General features: G+C 36.3%; 1 long non-coding RNA gene across 1 annotated transcript; it reads left to right on the top strand.

The window, feature by feature from the left end:
• LOC119778654 lies at positions 1-1921 on the top strand. Its single transcript, XR_005280102.1, has 3 exons — positions 1-300; positions 1689-1786; positions 1872-1921. It is a non-coding gene; the product is annotated as an uncharacterized LOC119778654 (long non-coding RNA).
• Positions 1922-6000: the final 4079 nt, after the last annotated feature.

Below are 6000 nucleotides of genomic sequence, written 5' to 3'. Positions count from 1 at the left end.
ACTGCAGCAAACTATTTGAAAAAACAAACGGCGCGAAGAGACGAGACGAGCAGAGCGGAGAAGAGAAAAGAAAGGAAAGAAAAAAGATGAAAAGAAGTTACCCTAGCGGTGCTGAAAAGAGGAGAAAAAAAGAATGAAAGTAGGAAGCTGCTTTCAAAGTTACCAAAAATGACTGAGTTCGGCTTCTTCACTGCGGCAGCGGCGAGCAGCAGCAGCAGTAACCTGCCGCAAACAGCTGAAAACTCAGCGGCAAGTCTGGCACCTGTTAAGGAGGATCCATCGTGTGGAGTTGAACAACTAGTGAGTATTAAGCTGTCGAAGGGGACATTCCCCCTATATTGATAAGTATTTATTTACCTTATTGAAAATGGGTCATTTTAAATTAAGTTTCTAATTTCATTTGGATTTGCTACAAACGATGAAAAATCTATTATTTAGGTGTTTTTATGTTGAATTTCAGGAAAATCTCAGGCTTTTAAATGTTGTAAAATCACCCATAAGTTTTAGGTGTTTTAGTCTTTAATAATTTAAGTTATACATTCAAAAAACATAAGGAATTATTACCAACATCTCACTCTGCTTTACAGCTTTGTATTGACACTGATTTGATGTGTTTTATTGTGTACAGCTTGGGATGTTAAGGGTCACATTAATTATAAATTAAATAATTTACTGTTCTGTAGTTTAAGCAATTGTCATTTGTAACATCACTAGTCTTTCCTGTGACATGCACCTTTTATCTTTTATTTATATATATATTTTATTTATTTATTTATATATATATATATATATATATATATATATAATTTTCAATCCACTGCAGAAGAGACCTAAAAAAGAGAGTTTTTCTTGCCTCTAATTGACATTAAAGGAGAGATTTTCACACATGGAAACCTTTTATGAGCTTTATGGATTTCTCTACTCCACTGATGTCATGAGAAGCACTGAGAAGGAAGGGAAGCTGGATGAATGTTGCCAGAGACTTGAGCAGACGATGGATGACATTGATGCAGAGGATATGAAACTTGAGGTAAAGGGAGCAGTTAGATCCTTCCCTATAGCCTACATATCTCATCACCATCTGAGATGCTTGATTATATCTATAAGGAGAATATCCTAGACCTTTATCCAAATATGAGTATAGCTCTCAGACTTCTGCTCACTCTACCTGTGAGAGTCTCTTCAGGTGAGAGAAGTTTCTCAAAGCTGAAGCTAATTAAAACATATCTAAGGTCAACAGTGTCACAGGAAAGGCTGTCTGCACTCGCTGTTCTCTCCATTGAGCAAGAAGTCAGGAAGTCAGTGGATATGGATCTTCTCATTGCAAGATTTGCTGAGGCCAAGGCTCGAAAAATGAAATTTTAGGGAGAAAGAGAATACAACCACTACGAAAAAGGGACAAAACATTAAGAGGAAAACAACAAGAAAAGGGGACAGGAAGAGAAAAAGGGGGAAACAAGGAGGAATGAGTAAAAGAAACAAAAGAATAAGAAAGTCTCAGTCTTTTTCTCAGACTGAGAAAAAGACAGGAAGAGAATAAAACAAAAGAAAAAAAAGAGTAAAATGAAACAGACATGAAAAAAGGACAGGAAGAGAGGGATAAAAGGTAAAATAATGCATGTTTATTCTCTTAAAATGTCAATTTGTATAATTGACCTGTTGTTTTGTGTGTTGTTTTCTCATTTCAGATGGCCCCGTGCCTGCCTTTGCCTAGACTACTACAGAAAGGGACAAAAGAACACAGAAGAAAACCACAACAAAAAGGATAAGAAGAGAGGGACAAAAGGTAGAACAAATAATCTAAGTCTATTCTATTATAATTTCTGTATCTGCATACTGAGTCTGTTCTATATGTTGTCTTCTCAATTCAGAGGGCCCCATGCCTGTCTTTGCCTAGGGCCCCAAATTTCCTAAGTCCGCCCCTGGTCAAGAGTGTGTGGTGTTGTTCACTCAAAGCAGGTTTGAAGGGTAAGTATTTGTAAATTTAATGGTGTGAAAGACATTTCTTTATCATCATCAACTTTATTTATAAAGAGCTTTAACAACAGATACAGCTGAAACAAAGTGCTGTGCATCAGTGGTAACAAAACAAGGGGAAAAAAACAGAAAAACCTCACAATTGGTTAATAAAACTAAACACATAACAACAACATATGTAGAATGTAAATAAAATTTGACAGCACAATAGAACTGATTCCATTAATAAAAGGGTCAAAGAGAAAATTAAGGAAATTACCGGTAATTGAAATTAGGTCTCAGTCGGGTTGAAAGGCAGTTCGTAAAGATACATTTTTAGATGGGCTTTAAAGATGGACAGCATAGGGGCCGGTCTGACAGAGCGTTCCATAAATTAGAGGCCCCGATAGAGAACACCTTGTCCCCTCTAAGATTCCACTTAGAGGTGGAGACTACCAGGATAATCTCTGTTAGTTAAGAGTGGCAAGTTTCTTTAAAACCTTGAAGACAAACAGAAGGATTTTAAAATGAACTCTAAAATACATGAGCAGCCAACGAAGAGATCCAAGACTAGAGGAGCTCTGTTTTACTGTTACCTGTTAAAGGAAAAGTCAGATCAGCATGAATAATCAATGGATCATTATCTATACGCAATACTAATACGTTTGCGGTGATTTAATGAAATAAATAAATAAATAATAATTTTCGTCACTATCACTGAGTCTGGCCATTTTTGCTTAAATATAGTAACACTTCCCTCCTGCCATCTTCCAGCAGTGACGTCACAGTGCGGTAAGAAACCGCACATTGGGTAAAAGTGGAAAAAAAAACGAGTACAGCACTGGGACTTGATCAACAGCCGATACCGCACCTTGACGTCACAAACCAGTAGGTGGCAGTAGTGTTCTTTGACAAACATGGATGCCTCCAGTAAAGCACATTCAAATGAAAATTACTCTGAATTAAAAACTGATCATTTATTGAACAGGATGGAATAATTTCAGATTTAAAAAACTTTCAGAAGTTTGAATTCTGACTATTCTGACTTTTCCTTTAAGCTCTATATCTATTCTCATGTGCTTCTTATATTGCTTTAATGTAGATCTGCTGCAGTAATTAGAGGACGAGGGAAGAGTTCCGGTGAATTGAGGGTGGAACACTATTACAGATGCTTATGCAACATCTTTGTTTCTACTTGTGAAGCTGTAAGTAATAAATAAATGACATAAGCAGCAAATTTGGGTGCAGGTCTTCTCCAGCCGTTTACTTCTTCACGTTTTCATAGATTTGCAGCTTTTTGTGCTTTTGATATCGTATTTTTCCTGGTAAGGGAGTCTGTTGGTCTCTATTTTGGGCTGTCATAAATTTATTTTATGAGATCACTAGTGTCATTTTAGAGGGATTATGTCCCCAAACTTAACCAAAATGTCCTAAAATCCGTTTGCAATAACCAGAAGCAAAAAGTAGATTATTTTCTTGGTAGATGTAAGACTTGTTTCACGGTTCCAAAACCTGAAACAGAGGAACACAGACAGACAGTTAAAATGTAACTAAAATGTAAAGATTTTCCTAAACGTGCCTAGAAAGGAGATTACTTTAATTGCTCTTCAATTAATGTTTTTTTGTAAGTTTTACTTTTAGTTTTATAGTCGGAACTGAAACGACGACTGATGAGAGAACACAACTGAATATTTAGCATGAGAAGAAACATTTTAAAGATATTTTCTTTTTTTTGTTTCTTTTTTAAGGAGAGTGACTAACTTTTCTAAAAGTACTTACTTTATACCTTCAAACTGCCATGGACGCTCAGTCCTGCTTCATTTATTTATATCCAGCGACTCACAGTCTTTTTTCCGGTGTCCTGTATTCCAGTAGGAGAAACAGATGAAAACAAATTTAAAGTAATGCTTACAGGGTAAATGTATATCACGACTGAATGATACCCTTTCAGATATCTTTTAAACAAAAAAAGCAAGAACTGATCAAATGAAATCTTGTCACAAAACAACAAAAGGAAACTGAACAATTATCTGGCTTCTTCTGTTGGAGAATAACTGCAGATTTATGAAGATCTTCTCTTTTTTCCCCGCATTGATCCATTGCTCGGTGGTGCAGTGGGTAGCACTGCTGCCTTGCAGAAAGAAGGTTACTGGTTGGATTCCTGGCCCAGGCTCTTTCTGCACGGAGTTTGCATGTTCTCCCTGAACAGGCATGAGTTCTCTCTGGGTACTCTGGCTTCTTCTCACGGTCCAGTTTATTATTGGACTGTGAGAGGAAGGTTAATTTAGTTAATTGGCTTCTCTAAATTCTCCTTAGGTGTGAGTGTGAATGACTATGTCTCCTGCGATGGACTGGCCACATGTCCAGGGAGTACTCTCGCCCATTGACAGCTGGAGATAGGCACCAGCACCCCTCGCGACACCAGCAGGGATAAGCATGGACGGAAAATGGATGGATGATCCATAGAGGAGCTTTCCTACATGTATGTCACCCTCTGCTAATCTGCAGCCTTCCATCTAAAGGAGGAAGCTGGTTTCACGCTGGAGGAAGCTGGTGTACCAAAGGTTTCAGAGAAATGTCCCTCACTGTGCACTCACCGCAAAACATACTTTTTTCACTCATGTTTTATTTTTTAATTGACAAAACCCAATTTTTTTCTTCCATTTCTTTCCTGTGAACAAAGTACATGGAGCTTCTTATCCATGTACTTAAACTACAGCAGAACACATTATTCTGAAATAATTAAAATTATTAAAAATAACCAATCTGAACTTTTATTCCTGCATACAGATTGGTGCTGCATGTCCAAACCTGCCTGGTATGAAGCAATTAAATATAAAAAGGTATGAACTTAAATGACCAGCATCCATTTCCAAAGCTTTAGACACACCTTTATTTCTTCATTCTTTTTTTTTTTTGGTAGGAATTAATTCTTTGTGCGTCCAGCCACCTCTTAATCCATAATATTAATGCATACATATTTTTATTAGAAACAGGTAATGATTAAAATGATTCAGAATCGTGCAAAAAACAAAGCAAATTCTGGAAGCCGGCTGTTGGCACATGCAGCCTGCTTGAATCTATTCCCAACAAAACTATTAAAATGCTTATCATTATTTTAAACTGAATATAAATGACTCCTGAATTTAAATAAGGCCAAATACTACATTTTTTTCCCAGTCAAAAAAAAAAAACTACAGATAGTAACCTTGGAACAAAATGAGTGCAATTAGAGATCTGATTATGTGTGGAAAATAAGAATAATAGAATTCAATAAATGCTCTATGAATAATAAGGTTGAAAAAAAGGGGAAAGATAAAACAGACAAAAATGTTATTTAGAATAAATACGTTACAATAAATGAAAACATTAAAATATCAGGTGGAAAATTATGATTGTAAATAACTATGGTGATTATGGCAAAGCTGAATAAACAAAAAGCTAATTAAAAGAGATAACATTGTATAACTGAATTAGAAGTTATATTTATTTTTTCTATTTCTTATTCCATTGATTTGATTGGCGATTATTTATTCATTTCTGTATTTATTTTTCAAATTATGTAGCAGTTGGTCCTCCATTCAAAAATACTAATGTACCAAGAGAATAAACTAATACTTAAGTATAGTCAGGGGCTGATTTAGGAAATTTGGGGCCCTAGGCAAAGACAGGCAGGGGGCCCTCTGAATTGAGAAGACAACACATAAAACAGACCCATTATAAAGATAGAGAAATGTTAATAGAATAGACATCCATTATCTGTTCTAGGTTGTGTCCCTCTCTTCTTGTCCCTTTTTTTCTTGTTTTCCTCTCTATGTTTTGTACTCAGCTGACTTTTCATGCTGTCTCTAAAGGAATGAATCGTTGCATGCAGCTACAGCTCACACTGTACAAGAGATGGCGCTACTCGGATTCGTCTATCCGTGAGCTAAACGAGTAGAAGAGGAACACGAAGCTCACTAGAGTGAAATTTGTGCAATTTTGTGCTGAAAGCCCTAAAAAGAAAAGGCGACGACGTATTTGGACAAAGTCATGGCTGAGCAA

Source organism: Cyprinodon tularosa, unplaced genomic scaffold (assembly GCF_016077235.1).
Source record: "Cyprinodon tularosa strain WSP-4 unplaced genomic scaffold, ASM1607723v1 ctg137, whole genome shotgun sequence".
NCBI classification, from domain to species: Eukaryota; Metazoa; Chordata; class Actinopteri; order Cyprinodontiformes; family Cyprinodontidae; genus Cyprinodon; species Cyprinodon tularosa.
Note: the sequence above shows the minus strand (reverse complement) of the source record. Positions and strands in the feature narration are given on the sequence as shown.